Source organism: Pongo pygmaeus, chromosome 22 (genome assembly GCF_028885625.2).
Source record: "Pongo pygmaeus isolate AG05252 chromosome 22, NHGRI_mPonPyg2-v2.0_pri, whole genome shotgun sequence".
Taxonomy (NCBI): Eukaryota; Metazoa; Chordata; class Mammalia; order Primates; family Hominidae; genus Pongo; species Pongo pygmaeus.
The window spans coordinates 40,833,240-40,854,305 of NC_072395.2; the positions used below are offsets into that span (position 1 = coordinate 40,833,240).

The 21,066-nt window shown below is 34.3% G+C and overlaps 1 long non-coding RNA gene across 1 annotated transcript; it reads left to right on the top strand.

Moving 5' to 3' along the window:
* Nucleotides 1–287: 287 nt before the first annotated feature.
* Nucleotides 288–13,570, top strand: LOC134738980 (uncharacterized). The gene is made up of 2 exons (XR_010125310.1): nt 288–551; nt 12,521–13,570. It is a non-coding gene; the product is annotated as an uncharacterized LOC134738980 (long non-coding RNA).
* The last annotated feature ends 7,496 nt before the right edge of the window (nt 13,571–21,066 follow it).

Sequence of the window (21,066 nt, forward strand, 5' to 3'; positions counted from 1 at the left end):
GGATCCGGGTGACATTCCCAGGTCACTGGAGTTATGTACCAGGAGGATTAAGGCTGCCTCCGCTGAGTCATGCAGGTTGTCAGGGAAGTCGGAGAAAGCTGACAGTCACTGGCCTCACCCAGCTCCCACGCAAACTGAAGGGCTGGTCTCACTCTCACCATGCCCCCATAACCCCAACAGCCCAGAGTCAGTTTTTAGGCGGAGGGTGACAATGGCTTGAAAATTTGCTGAATGCTATCCATCTCCCAGCCCCCAGAGAAAAGGGCTTTAGTTCCTCCCCCTGCCTGTGAAGTCTGCAGGCCAGATTTGCGCCCTCCCCCGAGTTCTGGCCAGGAGGCTTCTTGCCCTGTTCAAATTGTTACAAAGTTCAGCTAGAGAATTCCTTCTCCCTGTAGAGTTTTACCCCCTGCTCCTCTGGCCGCCCTCCAGATGGATCTTTGTGTTGCCAGGCAGGAATGGGCTGCTTGGGGACCCAGTGAGCTCCGAGGGCCTTTCTGCTGCTTCCTGTACCCCCGTATTTCGCTCAGCTCTCCGACTTGACTCAGCTCCAGGTAAAGTCCGAAACTTCTCCCACAAACACCTTCAGCTTCTCCAGTGGGGGTGTGTGTTTGGGACACTCCCTTTTCCACTTCCACAGTTGGGACGCTTATAGTATTTGGGGTGTCTCCCGGGTCCTGCAGGAGCAGTCCTCTTCCTTCAGAGGGGCTGTGGGTCTTCTCGGGATTGCTACTTTATTCTTGAAGTTGATCTGGAGCTAAAATTCACAATGCAAGCCTCCGTAGGTTGCTCTGCCTGGAGCTTCAATCTAGTCCTGCCTCCTGTCCATCGTGATCCCCTGAATCTCAGCACACATAGTATTTTTGATAATACATATTTTCCATGAAGTTTTGAAGATCCTATGTATTTAAATTTATTTTCACTAATTTTATTTCTCTTCCTCATATCCCAGAGTTAACTAATTTTCTAAACTTGGTGTTCAGTACTACCATTTTTGTTATTTCACACACTACATAAATATCTGATACAAAAACACTGTCTTGTATTGCACTGACAAAATATATACGTATTTTTAGAAACTTGTTTTCTGTCTTTATTTGTAATAATTGATTCATGTTGACTCATAAAGCTTTGCTCAGGTATGGTTAAACAACTGCTAAATTCCAGTATTCTATTGTATGAAAACACCAAAATTTGTCTATCTTTGATTGACGGTCATTTCTAATTTTGCCTCATATCAAAAAGTGCTACAGTGAAAATATTTGCTTTATATACAAGTCTTTATATACAAGTGCAGTGGATTCACTAGGCTACATACCTAAACACACATACACATCACACGTAATTTTTTACTTTTTGGGTTAGTGGATTTTTCCCTAGATTTGTGTTGCCAAACTCCTTTCTCTTATGTTGATACTGATTTATATTCCCATCAGATATGGGAATTTATTTCTTTTTTCTTTTCTACATCCGTTATCTTCACCTGGTACAGTTACCTTTTTAAATTTTGAGGGAAATGGTTTATCACGTGTGCTTATTGGATTTTCTCTTCTCATTAGCGAACTGATTTTTCTCCCTGTGCTAATTTAAATTTACTCTTTGGAGAATTACCTGTTATTTTTGTGAACATAAAAAGGGTCGAATTGTGAAGGCAGACTCACATGGATTAGTGCTGTTATCCCATGTCAAACTTCACTGATAAGTACAAGGGTACAAGTAAACACAAGCCACTTCCAGAAAAGCAAGGAGTGGCGTGGGACATCTATGACAGCTGCCCAGATCCTTCCTTTTCTTATCATCACACTCTGTCCCAGGTTAATAAATAGGGGGACAATGAAAAATGTAATTTGTATATTTAATGTTCATTGTTTTTAAATACCATATACTTAAATTATTATATAACATGTAAACATAATATCCTTATTTAAAATAGCAATTATAAATACCAGGATAGAAACCAACAATTCCTCTGCCTTCAAATGCCACTCCTATGATCATAAACAGTTCAGTATGAATAGTTTTCCATATCCTTTCAATCCTACTAATTTATGAATAAATAAATTAAAACTTTACTTGGTTATATTGTTTCTAAACACATTAAATCCATAGCTATTATAAAAATCTCTAGTTAGGTCTATATCAAATTTAAGAGAAAAAATAAAAAAATGCCTTCAATATGAATGATTCCATTGTTAATGATCATTACGTTTTTGTGCATATGTCCTTTCAAATGTTTTTAGTTTAAGCTTTACTAAAATATTTACTATGAGCTGAGTGAAATTATAAGTTTGGTTCAACTGGTAAATTACTCTACTTTTGCTTAAGACAAACTATCTGATACTGTTCTTTATATTAAAACTCACTTTGTTAAGTGAGAGTTTTCTTAAATGGTCTGTTTCATATAAAATATCTAAATTGTTTAAAGGCCTTACTGAAGTTACTGTATAAAAGTTGATTCATACGGACTACATTTCTTGGCAGTAATGGCATATAAAATAAGCAGTACAAATGCATGAAGAATGAGAGAATTTTGATAACTTGACTTAACGTTTCATAGATTCATTCTGGAGCTAATTAGTTTTCCTTAAATTCTGCTTGGTCTAGTAGCAACTGTGGGCAGAATGTTTTTGGCATCGCGAATCAGACATTCTAGATTAGTTGGGTAATGATAAAATGACTTTTGGTCCTAAAAGCTTACTTACTTTATTCTACTTGTATACATTGTGCATAAAATTTTTAAGAAGTAAAATATGCAATGAAAATTATCCTACAGAATAAAAATGCTGGCAGTGAAATGTATTAACAAATATTTGAAGCATATTTTGTAAAATGTGTATTCCTTTGCTGAAAATATAAATTGACATTATGATGTTAAAATGCTATTGATCTTGTGTTGGGTTAAGATTTTTAGGAGTAGTATTTCAAATATTTTTCTGCAAAGCCAACATTAAGTTATTTCTAAAAGTTTGATCTATTTAAAAGTGGTAAGATCTTGATTATTGGCTCTCTAAATCCTGCAGTTCAGGACATTTTGAACAAGCTGTAGAATTCTAAAAGAAAGAATATGTATTGAGAAGAATATAAAATAGCCAAAAGCCGATGGCTTATCTTTATGCCAGTCATAGTATAAAGTATTCAAAAACATTTGTTTAATTTATGTTCCAGCTAATGTTTGACAGTTATTACATAGAAACACATAATAATATGATTTATTTTATATGTGAAAAGATAACGTTACAACTTTATGAACAGCAGGTAAATTGAGGAAAGATGCTACTAGTAGTAAATATGCTCACAGTCAGACTGAAACCTGAGTCTCCTTTGAAAATTGATTATGGGCTGGGTTCAGTGGCTCACACCTGTAATCCCAGCACTTTGGGAGGATGAGGTGGGCAAATCACTTGAGCCCAGGAGTTTGAGACCAGCCTGGGCAACACATGGAGACCCCCTTCTATAACAAATAAAAAGAGAGAAAAGAAAAAAGAAAATTAATTATGGAAAGATATCAAATTGGAAATTACCATTGATTAAATGAATTGTTACTGTTGTTGTCATTGTTTTCTCAATTAATTGCATTAATATGAGAGACTCCTGAGGGTACATCCTATGGTTTGGTGAAAAGAGCAAATATTAATAATTCGGGATCATAAGAACCAGTTGTATTTCTCAATAATAGTATAATTTCCAGCACACAGCATTGTTAAAACTAAAGTTATATCTGCAAAATACTAGCTATATTTCTATGCAATGTAGGTATGTTGGAAATAAAACTGCAAAAACTTTATAACTGCACTTGAAGAGCTTTCTGATCTTCTTATCAAGAAAGTCTTCTTAAAATGCTAATTAAAAGGAGCATTTAATCAAAGAATCCAATGTGCTGGGTGTATAAGGCATTCTTTTTCATGGTTTTAAGACATTTTCACAAATGGCATCTACACACAAAACTGATAATGATGAAACATCTTTACTCTGCCATTCTTTAAGAAATTATGGTGTGAGTTCATACTTATTAAAAAATCATCTACGATGATTATGTTTATTTCTGCTTACATAATCTTATGAAAATTGTATTAATAAGAGGGGATGTTTAACAAATCTATTTTAGAAGTGTTACATCAATTTCGCTGCCTTTTCCTAGAGAATTAAGAATGAATGTGACATATAACATCTAACCCCTAATTTGGAAATTAAATTTTCATATTTATTTAAGTTGATTTTAGTCCAAGTTTTGAAATGTGATTAGACTAAATTCATAATTTAAAATATTTTTGAAGGAATCCCTTAACTGATCTTGTAACCAGGATTTTTGCGTGACAAATGATAATAGTTATATTAGGTATCTCTACAAAAAATATTGAGGATTTTTCAGTGTCATACAAGCCACGCAGTACTGATCCATGCTTTTATGAACCCCCTCAAATAACCTTGCTGCAATGGGTCATATACTGGGCTTCACTTTGAAGACCACCCAAAATCTCCATCTGCTCCACATAGAATTGCCATCCTGCAAGTATGTATTCCATGGTCTACAGCTGATATTAAACACATTCGTTCACAAAGCAATTCAATATGATAATTTTCATTTAAGTCAAAAGTAAAATATTATTGTAGCAGTTACATTCATGATTATGCTTAAGTTTATCCCAATTTCCAGCAAATACTCCTGACAGCCAGCTTTGGTCTCATTGCCATAATATCAATCTCTCTATTATCATTTCTAGAGACAGATGGACATGCTATGGCCATGACCATAATTCTCCCCTTTAGAATGCACTGGCTGGCTTTCTGTGCAGCAAATTAGACACTCTATTAAGTCATAGAGATGATAAATGATAAAAAGATAGATAGATAGATAGGTAGATAGATAGATAGATAGGTAGATAGATAGATAGATAGATAGATGGTAGATGGGGGTGGGGGAGTGAAGGGAGCCAGGCTTTTGGTTATGAACCTAATCTAACTTCCTGTGTGACATTAATGTAACTCTCTACTGAAGAGTTTCTGTACTTTTGACTAAATCCCTCAACTAGAGATATAATATTTCAAAATTTCCAGCTTTCTCACAAACTAGTTGAATAAGAGACCAGGTCTAAGAGTAGAGATGAGCTGTAGCCCTATGAGGAAAATGATCAAAATTTGGAAAATTGAATGTACTTAGAATAGTTGATTACAGATAGCTATAGTCTTCCAAAATCTTCTTCAGTAAATAGACTTTTAGAATACAAATGTATTTTAAAACTTTCAATATATGTTTAGAATGATACAATAGAAATAAAAATCCTCATTCTTAACTTTAGAAATTAAATTCAGATTAGAGGGGTATAAATTAATTTTTGAAATTTTTGAGTCAGGAAAACTTTAGCAAAAAACTAGTATCATTTTATCACAGTACAGTTGAGGAACTTCAGCCTTAAAGATACTAAAATTTATGGCTAATGAATCAGGTCTAAAACCCAGATCTAATTACTTACCAGCTTATAACAAGAACCAAAATGTGTATTTGTTTATTATTTCTCCCCAATTCACACATTTTTAATATTCAATTTGTGGTTTATTTGTAACTTATAGATAATTTGTTTTAAGATTAATAGTCTAGATATGAATATGCCTCTTTTAATAAGTATTTTAAACCTCAAAATATTATGGCTATGTTTAAATGCATCGCAGTATTTAGGAGATTCTCTGAAGGGTTTCTAAAACAACTTTTATAAAAGTAGTGATATTTGTGTTTATATCCACCTCCAAAACTACACATTTGCTTATATTTCAGAATATTTTGAAAAGAAGAAATTTATAATAAAAGTAGCTGCTGTTCACAGAACATCACTGTGTATCTGACAGTGAGTTGAACTCTTGAGGAATGTGTGTTGTATTATTAAATTCTCACAACTTACTATGTTAAGCACTGTTCCTTGCACTTTACATAGGAGGAATCTGCATAGATTAGAGGAAAAAGTTAAAAGGAGTATGAATGAAAAAACTACGTGTACAAGATGTCCAAGATGAACAAAACTATACAATAAAGTTCATTTCAATATACAACATGTATTATATTCAACAAGGCTCAAATTTTTTGTATTATATTCAACATGTATTATATTCAACATGTATTATATTCAACATGTATTATATTCAACAAGGCTCAAATTTTTTGATAAAAGGAAACAGAGACCTCTTTTTCTAGCAGGAAGATATTTTTCTTGGGAAGTTTTGTTTATGCTGGCTTGAATAACACTATGGTGAATGTCATAAGATTAATTCATTTTTAACATCTTTGTAAAAGCCAAGGATGCAGTGTGTCCATGGGGAATTTAAATCATACATTTTAATACACATATTAAAGTTATGGATTCTCAAGTAATGATAAATTAACAGAACACTTTAAGTATTTTTTAATTATAAGGCATTTTTTGTTGGTTGGTTTGTTTCTGTTTTTTGAGATGGGGCCTCGCTCTGTCATCCAGGCTGGAGTGCAGTGGCGCGATCTTGGCTCACTGCAAGCCCCGCCTCCCTGGTTCAAGAAATTCTCCTGCCTCAGCCTCCCAAGTAGCTGGGACTACAGGCACCCGCCACCATGCCCGGCTAATTTTTTTGTATTTTTAGTAGAGACGGGGTTTCACCGTCTTAGCCAGGATGGTCTCAATCTCCTGACCTCGTGATCTGCCCGCCTCGGCCTCCCAAAGTGCTGGGATTACAGGCATGAGCCACCGCACCTGGCCAATTATAAGGCTTTTTAATTAAGAAAATTAATTTTTTTAATGTGACATTTTATTTAATTCTTTGCTAAATTAACTGTATATGGGCCTACAAGGAAAATATTCTGTTTCCATTCAAAGTAAAATTATTTGTAAAATATTAAGCCTACTAATAATATCATCACCATTATTATTTTAAACAAAATAGGAGACTTGTGCAAAGACTACTGTCATCGAAAAGCCATGACCCAATTACCGTATGATTTTCTTTAAAAAAGAAATAAGAATGCTTTTACACTGTTGGTGAGAGTGTAAATTAATTCAACCATTGTGGAAGACAGTGTGGTGATTCCTGAAGGATCTAGAACTAGAAATACCATTTGACCCAGCAATCCCATTACTGGGTATATACCCAAAGGACTATAAATCATTCTTCTATAAAGACACATGCACATGTATGTTTATCGCAGCACTATTTACAATAGCAAAGACTTGGAACCAACCCTAATGCCCATCAATGATAGACTGGATAAAGAAAATGTGGCACAAATACACCATAGAATACTATGCAGCCATAAAAAAGAATGAGTTCATGTCCTTTGCCGGGACATGGATGAAGCTAGAAACCACCACTCTCAGCAAACTAACACAGGAACAGAAAACCAAACACTGAATGTTCTCACTTATAAGTGGGAGTTGAACAATGAGAACATGTGGACACAAGGAGGCGAACAACACACACCAGTGCCTGTCAGGGGGTGAGGGGCAAGGGGAGGAATAGCATTAGGATAAATACCTTATGCATGTGGTGTTTAAAACCTAGATGACTGGTTGATAGATGCAGCAAACCCCCATGGCACATGTATACCTACATAACGAACCTGCACATTCTGCACATGTATCCTGGAACTCAGAGTAAAAAAAAAAATTTTTTTAAAAAGGACTTTGCTCCGCTTAGAAATGGGAATAATTATGACAGAACAATATTAATGGAAAACACATGGTAGATATGAATGAACACTGTGAAACGTTAGGAAGCAGGGAATGAAAAATTGCCTCCTTGACAATAGTAAAATTTCAACATGATCCCTGAGAACCATCAGATTTTTAAATAGCATTTTCTCCCCGCTGCCCTGCATAGGGTTTGAGTTTCTAGCAGGCTCCCGGGCGACGCGAGTGCTGATGCACGAGGTCACACTTTCAATAGCAAGAGTACAGGCACCACTTAAAATAACAATTTACATAGATCTGTTTATTACTTAAAAGTTAATAAGAGTGTTCTATAGGAATACTAGGAAAGAAAGAAAGAAAATTCTAAAGAAAAAAATAATAATTCCTATAGTCTTCAAAGTCTGAAATAATCATTCCCATATGGAGGCATTTCCTTCCAATTATTTTTGTTTGTATATAGTTACCTAATAGTTACCTATTTTGACATCTAACTTTGTTACTTAAGAAACCATGGGCATTTTCCCCATGTAAATATTTTTTTCTTAAAATACCTTACGGCCAACAGAATATTTGGCCATTTAGTTATACCATAACTTATTAGCCCAGTTTCTCTCCTGTGAAATATTTCGATTATTTCCAGTGTCTTATTAGCATAAATAATATGTGGGTAAATAATTTTAAAATTTCTGATTATTTTCTTATAAAAGGTTTTCTAAGAGTTGTATTACTTTGTGAAAAGATATGAATGGTTCAACACTCTTGAATTATATTGCATATGCTGAGTCTATCTCAGCATTATTGCTTTAAAAATATGCTTGTCAGTTGAATAAATGTAAACTAGTATTTTCACTTAGTTTATTACTAACATGCTTTTATCCATTTCAATGGCTTCTGTCCTGAGAACCAATTTATGTCTAACAAATTGTTTCTTATTTTAACTCAGTAATCATGTTAGAGTTCCTTTTATATTAAACATAAATTCCTTGCAAATATTTTCCATTTTTGTCTTTTAATTTTTTTATTTAATTTTATTTTTGTGTGTGTGACGGAGTTTCGTTCTTGTTGCTCAGGCTGGAGTGCAAAGGTCCAATCTCGGCTCACAGCAACCTCCACCTCCTGGGTTCAAGCAATTCTCCTGCTTGAGTAGCAGGAGTTACAGGCATGCGCCACCACACCCAGCTACTTTTGTATTTTCAGTAGAGACTGGGTTTCTCCATGTTCGTCAGGCTGGTCTCAAACTCCTGATCTCAGGTGATCCACCCGCTTTGGCCTCCCAAAGTGCTGGGATTACAGGCGTGAACCACTGCTCCGGGCCTTATTTATTTTTTTACCATGAAGAAAGTTTTGATTTTCACAGTGTTTTATATGTAGACAGTCATTGCAAATTCAAAGCTGACTTTGTTTTTTGTTATTTTATCTTAGATTATTGTGGTTTAAATTTTTTAAGTATGTAATCTAACTGTCATTGATCTTATTAATGTGTAGTTTGGACCCCATTTGATTTTGTTTCCAAGGTAAATTTTCAAACACATTTTGTTTAATAAGAAATATCTGCCTCATGAGTTTTGATGATTCTTAAGCCATATATTAAAAATTTAGGAAAGCAGAAGTTGTCTCCGGACATTCTAATGTCTTTCACAATACATCTATAAATCATTGCAATGACAGGACACATTTAATTATGTCTAAAATATCTGGGGGTACACTTCTTTAATTCCAACTTTTCTTCATCTACTTTATAACTTTAAAATAAAAAAGGATTATTCTTTCAGATGAATAACCACATTGTGTTAAAAGTTCAGAGTCTCCTCAAGACTATGATTGGCTTTAAGGTCATATTTAAACGTCATGTTAGTTTCCTATTGCTATGTAATTAATTACTACAATGTTAGCAGCTCATAGGTCCCAAGTCTAGCACAGTGTGGTTGGGCTCGCTGTTCAGGCTGAAGTCAACGTGACAGCAGGCTGTGTTCCTATCTGGTGTGAGGATTATTTTCCAAGTTCATTTCTGTTCTTGGCAGAATCAGTTCCTTGCAGCTGTCACACTAAAATCCTGTCTTTTTTTTTTTTGCTGGCTGCCTACCATAGGTGTAAATTAATCTAGGAGAAAATAGGACACTTTAATAACATTTAGACCTTCATTAAATAGCTTAAGCAAAATTCAAAATATTCCAAATTTTATATATACACACACACACACACATATATATATTCATAATTCTTATAATCATGTTTGTACAGGTCTTTTATGTGTGCTGTACAGATTTGCTTATATTTTGCATTTGATTTGTGTACAGATATTTTAGTCTAACTCATCAGTTATACAGAAAACTTCAGCATTTTCTCTCTTTCTTCTTAGTCTCCTAACGCCTATCTGAAACCTTTTGGTAATTCATTTGTTTTTAGTTAGCTATCTTTAGTTTTCTAATATTAGTTAAAATGTCCTGAAATAGTTACTTGTTTCCAATACTTAAACATAATTAAATTTCATAATAATGTAAAATATTATTATTAATATATTTAATTTAATTAACTATAATAATAGTTATATTTTATAACCATCACATAATTATATTTACCAATGGCTACTGATTTCAAATAGTTTTTCTTAACCATATTTCAAAAACTAACTTTCTAGTCCTACTTAAACCATTTTTTTCTTATGTTCTGCTTTGCTTTTTAACAGAAATGAGTATTTTTTTTTACTTTCAACATCCATTGAAATGATCTTACAGGTTTTCCTTTAGAATTACTGGTGTTATAGTAGCAATTAATTTTCTAAAATTTAAAGCAAAAATAATAAAATGAACACAGTTTAAGTGTATAGTTGGATGCATTATGACAAATGCATAGATTTTTATACCCACTACACATTAAGGCTTTGTATACAATCCCCACTCTGTCATCCCAGCATCAGCAAACCAGAGATCTACTCTTAAATATCCTATGAATGGAATCACACTATATGTACTGTCTTGTGAATGTTGTCTCTCTGTCCACATAATGCTAATGAGATTCATCCATGCAGTTGCATGCACGGGCAGTTCATTCTTTTTCAGTACGAAGCATTATTCCACAATCTGCTTATTAACTCTCCTGCTGATAAACATTAGGTTTATTTACTGTCTTTTACTACGTTGTGTAAAGCTTCTATGCAGCATCTTGTTCAAGTCCTTGTGTGGAATTACATGGCTGTAGAGCAGGCCTATGTTTAACCTTTCAAGAAATGGATTAATCTTTCAAAAGTAATTGTACCACTTTATACTCCCACAAGCAATGTATGAACGTTCCAGTTGCTCCACTTCCCAGCCAACACTTGGGATTGATAGTTGTTTTAATTTTAGGCATTCAAATGGGCACAGAATGGTAGTTCAGGTTGCTCTGTAAGTACATTAGGGAAGCATCCAATTTACACTTGATGAGGTCAATTAAGAATTTCTAAAGAAAAGAATACGTAAGAAGAATACTCAAACTGAAAGAAAACAATCTATTAATGTGTGATTCTTAGCCATAGTGAATAGCTCTTCAAACATTTTTATTAAACTTGTTTTGGCACTATTTTGATTAGAAGTTTACAGACTGGGTCTTTTGATTGTGTCCGTGTGTGCTTTTTAAGGTGTCTATGTATGTTTACGTGGGTATTTAGACTTATGATAACTTCAAAAATGTATTTGATAACTTTCCATTTTTTTTGCAGAAATATTCTTTCATTAATATTACATGCTTATGGAACTTTACCTAACTTTACCTTTACCATTAAAGGTGAATATTAATATTATTATTAATATTATTATTTGTATAGTAAAATATTATAAAATAATATGTATATTATAAATATTAATATAATATTCATAAATCAAATGGCATTTTATTATTATTTAAATAATACATTATTTTAAATAATATATGTAAATAAACAACATATTTCAATATAATATTTAATACTATTTTAAAATGATAATTGAGGCTCATAAAATTAGGCAGAATGATAACAATTCTAGCAGTAGAAGGGCTTCAGTTTTTACTGATTTATGAGATAAAATCTTATATCCTTGTATATAAACTGTAGATGGAACACATCAAGACTTAAGTTCAAGTAAACTGTCAGTCACCAGTATAAAAAAAATGCTACTATGTATTGTGTTGTAGAATCTATAGCATACTTTATAATAGCTGCAAACCTGTATTATTTCAGGTTCTCATATTACAGCCCAAAGTGTCCTAAGGGAAATTTTTGTGATCCCATTACTTTCCACTCCCAAAGGATATTTGCTAAAATGATGATGATGATGATGATGATGATGATGATGATTTGAACTTAATAGCTTTAGATTGACTTAATCTAAAAGTATTTCATAGCATTATTTTACTGATTTGGCCAGGACAAACTTTCATTTTGCCTCCCAGTAGTCTTCAGCAATTCAGAATATAGGATAGACTGTTACCCAGGTATGTTGTAGTCAAGGCTGATTTAAATCTTTATAACATCTGATTGTATGAAATTAAATAAAAGCTTCCCCCAGACCCTAAAAGATCATTTTAGTAAACAGTGTAACTTTGGTGTCAGCATATGTAGTTATGCAATAAAGAAAACAAATTATAATTCCATAATCTCTCTCCAGAGTCAGGTGAATAACCACATCTGTGGTATAGGGAATGGAAAGATTACTTTCAATCTATTCTAAAGAAACTCTGCTCTGAAATATATTAAGCAAAGGTAAAATAAATTAAGAGTTGATTATCATTCATTCAATAAAGCTGGTGTATAATTAGCAATCTACCTGAAATTTCCCCTAGGCATATCTATGTGTTGCTGTTAGCATTATAAAAGTGTTACAATAAAGGATGCTGAAAAGAAATTTTCTTCCTTCTTTTAGGCATCTACCCCTGGAGAAAGAGCCCAATGAGAAGTAATCTCTGAAGCCCAGATTTCCTAAGGATGAAGCTTCAGGAGAGGTCTTATCAATCCTGATAACAAACTTTTCTCGTCAATTTAGTTTCATTTAACGGAAGTTTTAAATGTGGAAAGTTCAGAAGGCTATTTAAATTGGTTCCAGCTATCTAAGATACACACACAACCACACACGCACACACACGGTAGAGATAAATATGTTTGAAAATCCCGCTCAATGTTACTAGAAAATTTGATCAGAATCTGGTGAAATAAATAGTAAACTTACTAAAAATGCCAAATATCCCAGAAGTTGCTTAACATTTGATCAAAAACTCTGTCCAGTCAATTTTTGCTTCTTTCAAAAATACTCTGCTGAAAAGCCAAAGGAGAAATGGGGCTGGTACCTTCAATATAGAGAATTCCAAATAAGATTAGGTCCCAGAAGGCTTAGTGTGGCTTTCTAGGACTCTCACTATTAGGCAGTAACCTACCATTCACCTCTGTTTCCCAGATTCACCTTGTTATACCTTATAACTTAAAATATAAATTCCAACAATGTACTGTACTCAAAAAAATTATTCCTCAATTTGTTTGCTCATACTATTGATTTTTTTCTAGAATCCAAATAATTGTGAATTAACTATGATAGCAGTATGCACAAATAGTAAGTGAAATCAGACCTAATAATTCTGAGAGGAAGGAGGTGTCAGGATTTTCACAGAAGAAGAGCACTAAGGCCAGGCGCGGTGGCTCACGCCTGTAATCCCAGCATTTTGGGAGGCCGAGGCAGGCGGATCATGAGATCAGGAGTTCTAGACCAGCCAGACCAACATGGAGAAACCCCATCTCTACTAAAAATACAAAAATTACACGCCTGTAATCCCAGCTACTCAGGAGGCTGAGGCAGGAGAATCACTTAAACCCGGGAGGTGGAGGTTGCGGTAAGCTGAGATTGCGCCACTGCACTCCAGCTTGGGCGACAGAGCAAGACTCCATCAAAAAAAAAAAAAAAAAAAAAAAAAAAAAAAGCAAAGCACTAAATCTCGTATGTGAAAGAAGGGTAGATTTTTCCTGCCAGGAGCAATAAAAATTAGAGCTAAAAATAATTTCATGAAGCAAAATATTCAAAGAAGATGAAGAATGAATAAAGACAATTGAACTGGTAATTCATAAGCCAAGCTTCAGTAAGTGGTAGGATAGAAGCTGATTTTTAAGTGTAAAATGAGCAAATTATGCTGAATAAAGAAAATTATTTAAAAATTGTCAAGAAATAACTAGAGCCAGGGAAGACAATTTTCATTTTAAGGCTTAATAATGTGTGCAGACTGAAGGAAAATATGCAGTGGAGGATGAGAGACCTTAGCAGGGGATTAAAATAGTGGAGCATTTTTGTGGCAATGCCATTCAATAAGGAGACCGCATTGGAAAGAAGAGAGACATTTATTCCTCCTAGGTAGGAAGCAAAAAGTAGAAATTTGTAAAGAAAAAAAATATTGGGAGATAAAGAAGTATCACAGGTGTAATCTTTAACATCCTAAACCAAAATTATTGTTTATGTGTTTCTCCTTCCAGAAATGAAATTTGTAATAGATGATCTTTGGCTTAATATCCTTCTATCTCCAGCATCTGACGTATGGCAGGTCTCTCAATATGTAATTAAGATATGGATCTATGGAGGTACAATAATTCTTGTTATATGAATCACTATTCCTGAAGTTGGAGTATATTGGCTCATCTGGGAATAGGGAAATTGGCAGTTAGTTGAGAGACCATTGGAACACCTGCTGAAAGAAACGCGATAATGATTCAAGGGGAGGAAAAAAAAAAAAAAAACCAAGTGAGGAATGACCAGAATAACATTAACTTGAAGTGGATGCAGTCAGCATATTTTTGAAAATGTTTTAAATCAACAACTTCTATTTGGAGAGCAGATGTAATTACACCAGACAGCAGAGATAATAAATAAATATCAGTGCAGTCACAGTGGTGTGGCCGGAATATCAGTGCCTTGGTTGCTATGGGCAGCAAAAGACATAGATGCCTCTGGCATCCTAGCTGGCAATGAAGAAAAATGAACGCAGAATTAGGCTTCGAGGTAGAGAATAACAGAATAATAGAGGTTAGGATTTAGACAGAGAAAAACAGCCTTGCTGGAGTTATGGAAGTGGGAGAGATGAAACAAGTTAAAAAGAACTACTCTTCTTGTAATTCCTCATTTTCAAGGAGAGGAAATGTCAGCATTCAAAATTGCAGAGAATGAGAAAACAAATGTGATGATTTTGATCAGGGTTATATTTATGCTGGTGAGTAACAGATAAAATGAAGAGTCCTTGGCATCATAGGAGTTGAGGGACTCTGAACCAGAATGCTAAAAGGACCATCTACTTAAATGATGGCATTCATAATAAGACTGGAGTGGAGAAAAATTAAGCAGCAAGTACTCAGAAAATGAGAATGTTAGGAGGTTACAGGGTGATGGCTTTAAGGATGGAGAGAATATACATTACGATAAACATAAAAAAGTGGGTGGTGGAAGAAAAGTTGCCTGAGATTGGCAGCTGTGAGTAATTAATCTTTAACACCTCTTCCTTCTTAAGTAGAAAAAGGGCCTCCGTCAAAATGGTAGTGAGAATTTCATCTATCAGAGACAACACACTTTCAGCTGCAGATGAGACATGGAAAACATTCTCACACAAAATGTGGTCAAGAAAAGGAGTAATAGTACTTATTTTTTCTAATTGAATACATAATAATATTAATATACATTATCTGTAAATATTCATATTGATCATGGGAGAGGTAATCAAAATATATAATATTGACACCTGAATTGCAATTAATATTTTTTCTAAAAAAATCAGATTATAGGTAATGAGCCAATATTGGCTAGGTGAAAATTGTCTAGTTTTTACAACTAGAAATGCTTCCTCTCAAACACTTATCAAAATCACAGGTGTATTTTAGGCTGCTATATTTGCCAAATGAAAACAGGATACTGACATTCATACACACAAACATGCAAGCATATGTTGAAATTTTCATTCCAGATGTCTACAAAAGAGAACAGATAATACGAAGTTCATTACCTATTTCAAGTTACCTCTGAGATTCCTTATGCTGAAGACAAATATTCTATTAAAAAGCGTCCTTAAATAGGCCATAAGAAACTTAATCCTTTCATAAAGAGTGAAAGAGTATGGTTATTTTTGATCACTATTATTATCAAAATAAATTATTTTTACTTCTAAATTAGTACTGATTACATCTCAAGGTTTTTGTTTCTCTGATATAAGGATTTAAAATTATTTCAGAAAGCATGATTAGTTTTAGTGTCTGTAGATCTTTGCTGTCAGTGAATTAAAGTATTTTTGAAAAAGGAATATGTATTCCTGAAAAGTGATCTATACTTTATAGAAAATTACCTATTTGTGTAAATACAGGAAAACAGCTCTAACATTAAAATATGTGCATCAATTGGGTTCAGAGTGTTGCATGAGGTTTAAACATTAAAGTATTTATAACATTTGAAGAAACAAAATTAACAAGAAAAAGTAAAACCAAAATATTAAAAATTAAGGTAATATTCCTCATCAGAAAATAAGAAAAAAATACCAACAATTGTGGTAATACCAAAGTGATTTTAAAAATACATTTTTTTTTTTGTTCATTGGTTGTCTTGTTCAATTCAGTCAAACATAAGCCAACGATAAGACTCCACATAGAGCTTTTTAAGTCACCAAGTGTTGTGTGTGCCGCTCTAACTGTCCATGGTTTCTGTTTTTTCTACTAAAATTCTAGCATACTAAATTCTGTATGGTATTTTTTCTAGCATTATCTCTGGAAAATTAGACCAGTGACTAACACAATTACTCTTTTAGTTTTCATAGATTTGACTATATGTCTGAGCCTGGAGTTGTTTGCGTTTATTCTATTTCGGAGTCACTCAGTTTCCTGAGTCTATAGATTAGTCTTTCACCAAATTCGGGAAGTTTTCAGTCATTATTTCCTCAAGTAATTGTTAAGCCCCACATCCTTTTTCCTCTCATGCTAGGACTGCAGTGACACAAACGTTAGCTTTGTCATTATTGCTCCAGAAGTCTTCGAGGCTCAGTTTTTTTTTCTTATCTGTTTTCTCTCGTTGTTTAGATTGGGTAATCTCTACAAATCTACCTTAAATCGTACTGATCCTTTCCTCTGTCATTTCCATTTTGTGATTTTGTCCATATGCTGAGATTGCTATTTGGAATATTTTTACAGTATCTTCTTTAACATTCTTGCTCAATAATTCTAACATTTGTAACATCTTAGTGTTATAGTCTATTGATTGTCGTTTCTTATTTGATTTGAGATTCTCCTAGTTCTTAGTATGTCAAGTGACTTTGGACTATAATTTGGACACTATATGTATTATGACACAAGACTGAAGTTATTACTTCGATCTTTTATTTAAGTGGGTATTCCACCTGTTTAGTTTCAAAATACATGTTCTAGCTCACTTTTGTGAGCTATTGTTCAAATTTCAATTTGGTTTCTAAATGCCCTGGAGTCCAGTATCCCCCAGTCACAGTTGTATGTGACTCAGGTGACAGGACTCTGCCCCACAATCTTCTCATCATGGACTGAGGAGAGAGAGGAAAATTACTTCACTGCCACAGAGGATGGTGGAATTCAGAGTTCTAGGCACATGTCCATAGGGAAATGGCACTTACACATTAATACTGGTCGGAAATGAATGGCAGAGTGACACCCACAGGCTTCAGTAGATAGCGGTGCCTGCTGATACTGGGATGGGGTGGAGAACAGGCTTCCGTCCATATCTCTGCAGGGATGGTGAGACTGCCTCAATACCATGCAAGAGGGAGATGGAAGTCTGAGTTGTGCACATAAGCTCCACTGGGGAGAGGTACATCCCAGTTACTGCAGAAGAAGGGAGAAAGTCAAAGGGGTCATAGTCTCTATGGGGAAGGAAGGCCATCTCATTCCTGCAGAAGGTGGGTAGACGTGAGTTCCACCCACAACCTCCATGGTGGGGGGATGCTACCTCCTTACTCCAGGAAGAGGGTGGAAGACAGGGTTCTATCCCCAGTCCCACAGTTATAGCACTCATTGAGGTGGAGATAGAACACATTTTTTTTAATAGTGTTCCTCTTGAAGAAAGATAAGTACGGTTAAAATATTTCTGCTATGCTGGGTTACCCTTTTTCCTGGTACTTTCACTAGAGACAGATGATACAGAAGAGAAAGGGTGGTGGGGTGGGGGGAGAGATATAGACCACAAAGAAAAATAGAAAGGTGAATAATTCCTGATAATATTAGATGAGGTTATTTATTCAGATCTACTTTACACATTTACTACAAGGTATAATTGACAAAAGGTAAAGATCATTTGTAATGAGAAACTTTCTGCCGCTTGTATAATACAGTGTCTGTACTTTCACCATTAGCTTCTCTATTTAACATTATGTGGTTCTAAATAATCTTTCAAAACACATACTAACCTGTTTCTCTGTAATATCATCTCACAGACAGATTTAAGGATAAGTTAAGTGTTTTAAAAATCTATTTATATTAAATTATATGAGAATGGAGGCAGGAAGACAGAGCTTGGAACATTATCTACAATTAGTGTCCTATATTGTCATGGTCAGAATGTTTATGTCCTCCCCCAAATGTATATGTTGAAACGTAATTCCTAAATGTGATGGGGTTTAGGGAGGTGATTTGGTTATAAAGGTAGCAACCGTCATGAATGGAATTAGTGCCTTTATATGAGGCTGAAGATACCAGAGTTCTTCCCTTCTACTCTGTCAGGAGATAGCAACAAGCTGGCTGTCTGCAACCCAGAAGAAGGCCTTCACCAAAACCCAACCATGCTGGCATTCTAATCTAGAACTTCCAGCCTCCAGAGCTGTGACAAATAAATTTCTATCAAATATAGGTCATCTAGTCTATGGCATTTTGTCATAACAGTCCAAACTGACTAAAACAACCACGAAGGCAGAAAATGCTAGTTTTCTACTAAATGGTCATAAAGAATTGAATAAGTGATAAAAAAAAAACATGAAAGACAGCTGTCTGTAAATTTCCATACCCCCTTCCTCCATCGTAATAAAAATTTTTAGCTCTACATACAGATACAGGAAATAAAAAATACTTTCCAAATTTGCACCTGGGCATAGCCAAGCGACTAACACTTGCATTAGGATGTGGGTAACGGGTATGCATCTGCATTCCAGGAGATGCCCTTTGATAAGGTGTGCCATCCTTTTTTCCTCTTCCTCTTCTCACTTGTTCATATTGAACACTGAAGGGGCAGTACAGCATCTTGGGAAGTAGCAGAGTTACCATATAAACAAGTAGAGAAAACTTTTGTCTTTGCAGAGTGGGGCTGTATTGACGGCTTGACATTTTACAAAAGAGAGAAAAAATGAACTTCTATCATGTCAATCCTACTCATATTTGGGATCGTCTCATGCTTAAACTCATAGCCTAACTAATACAGAAAGGAAGAGAACAAGATGAAGTATAACATTTCTTACAGCTTCAGCCCAGTCTATCCATATGAACAGTTGATAAGTCTACTGAATCATTTCACACCAAGTCACAGAAAAAAAAAGTGTTTTTCAATTGTTGTGTGGCAGTGGGGAGAGGTGGTAAGGGGGACATGCCACTTACACTTCATTTGTTTTACAAGTATTTAAGAAATATGTCACATATTTGATTTAATAGTGTACTTGAAGGAGAGTTAAATAATCAATATTTGAAATACATCATTTCTTCTTGAGCATCTTATGTAACTCTAATAGTTTGCAAAATTGCTAAATGTGAGTGAACTAATACAAAGGATTATCTTTTCTTAAACTAGATAAGTGATGATCCTAAGATGATCAATATATGTCAGCATGGTTATTTCAAGCAAATTGTTTATATTGATAAAAAGCTCAGACCTAAACCCAGCTTGAAGTCTTAAGTATTATTGAGATAATAAATGAAGAAATTCATCATTTAATGCATTTCATAACAAATAAAGGAAACTATTTTGCTTAATGGGTCTACTAAGTAAAATCCCACAGAAAGCTACATAGGACCTTGACATGTGATATCTGTTTATGGTAAAAAGAATATAATAAATTAAAATCTGATGTGACTATATTCATTTTTTTATACATTTATGAAATAAACTATAGTAAAAAACTAAATTTAAAAACCATATTTCTAAAGTTAGATTTTTTAGTATTAAGTGTTGTCATGATATAATAAAGCTTCAATCAGTTTGATTTTTAAGTAGGTATGAAAATTTATATTATAAATTTGTATCAGAATGAATTATTTATCCCCAGGGGGATCACACTCACATTGAAAAAAGAAGTTTTACTATAATGTGGAATTACTTATTATTTTCTTCCAAATATGTTATAAGCGTATTTGGCATGTTTCAAAGTTATATTTAATACAGAAAATGCACGTTTCTATATATGCTGCTATGAATACAAAGTGCCTCAAAACTTACTGGCTTAAGACATCTCTATTTCCTAATGTTCCAATGTGTCAGGAACATAAGAAGGAATCAGCTGGACAGCTGCGCCCTGTAGTGTTAGCACCATTCACTCTCTCTCTTTGCTGCACTGGAAGGTACAAAAAGTTCGCTCACATGTCTGGAGCCCATGTACTCCTTCATGTGTTCTCTTCCTTGCCATCTGGGAAAATTGGGCTTCCTCACAAAATGGTGGTCACCTGGATCTCTTACAGGACATCTGGCTTCCAAAAGGGAGTGTACCAACATAGGTGACACAAGAAGCTGCAAGCATCTTTAGGCCCAACCTTGAGAGGTACACAACGTCACTTCTGACCATTATATTGGTCAAAGTCAGTCTTCGGGCCTGTCCACATTCAAGGGGAATAGAAAGCCCTTATTTCAATGAAAAGTGGCAATTAATTTGTGGCCGTCTTTAATCCACTATGCTATTTAGACCATATTTCTGATATGAAGTTAAACATATAAAGAAGCTACTACATATATTCATAAATTAGAAAATGGAGAAAAAAAGAACTTTCATTATAAAATTCTCTTGCCAATTTCTAGGCTCCTTTAAAAATATTGTCTATGAATAATATGAAAGTTTCAGAAAGCTGCTATTAGAATTTGAAGAGAATGCTGTAAGTCTATGGTTTAAATAGTATCTTCCTACCAAAATGTCTTAAAAAGTGACAAGAGTAAGGAAGTTTATTGAACTAAGAGAAAAAGAAAAGCCTTAAAATAGATTGGCCAGTTTTTTCATTCATGCGATTATTTTTTCATTTATTCATTCATCCAACAAATATTTCTTGATATCCCATTTGTGAGCCCAGGGATTTTGTCAGGCAAGGAGGCTGTAACAATGAAGAGAAAAATATTGTTTTCTTTTCTTCACTGTGCTTACAACTTAATGGTACAAATTACTCTAATGCTTGAGATTATTCAGCTGAAGTTTTAATAATGTAAAACAACAAAATTCTTCGTATAATCTGTAAATGAATTGTACGTGAAAA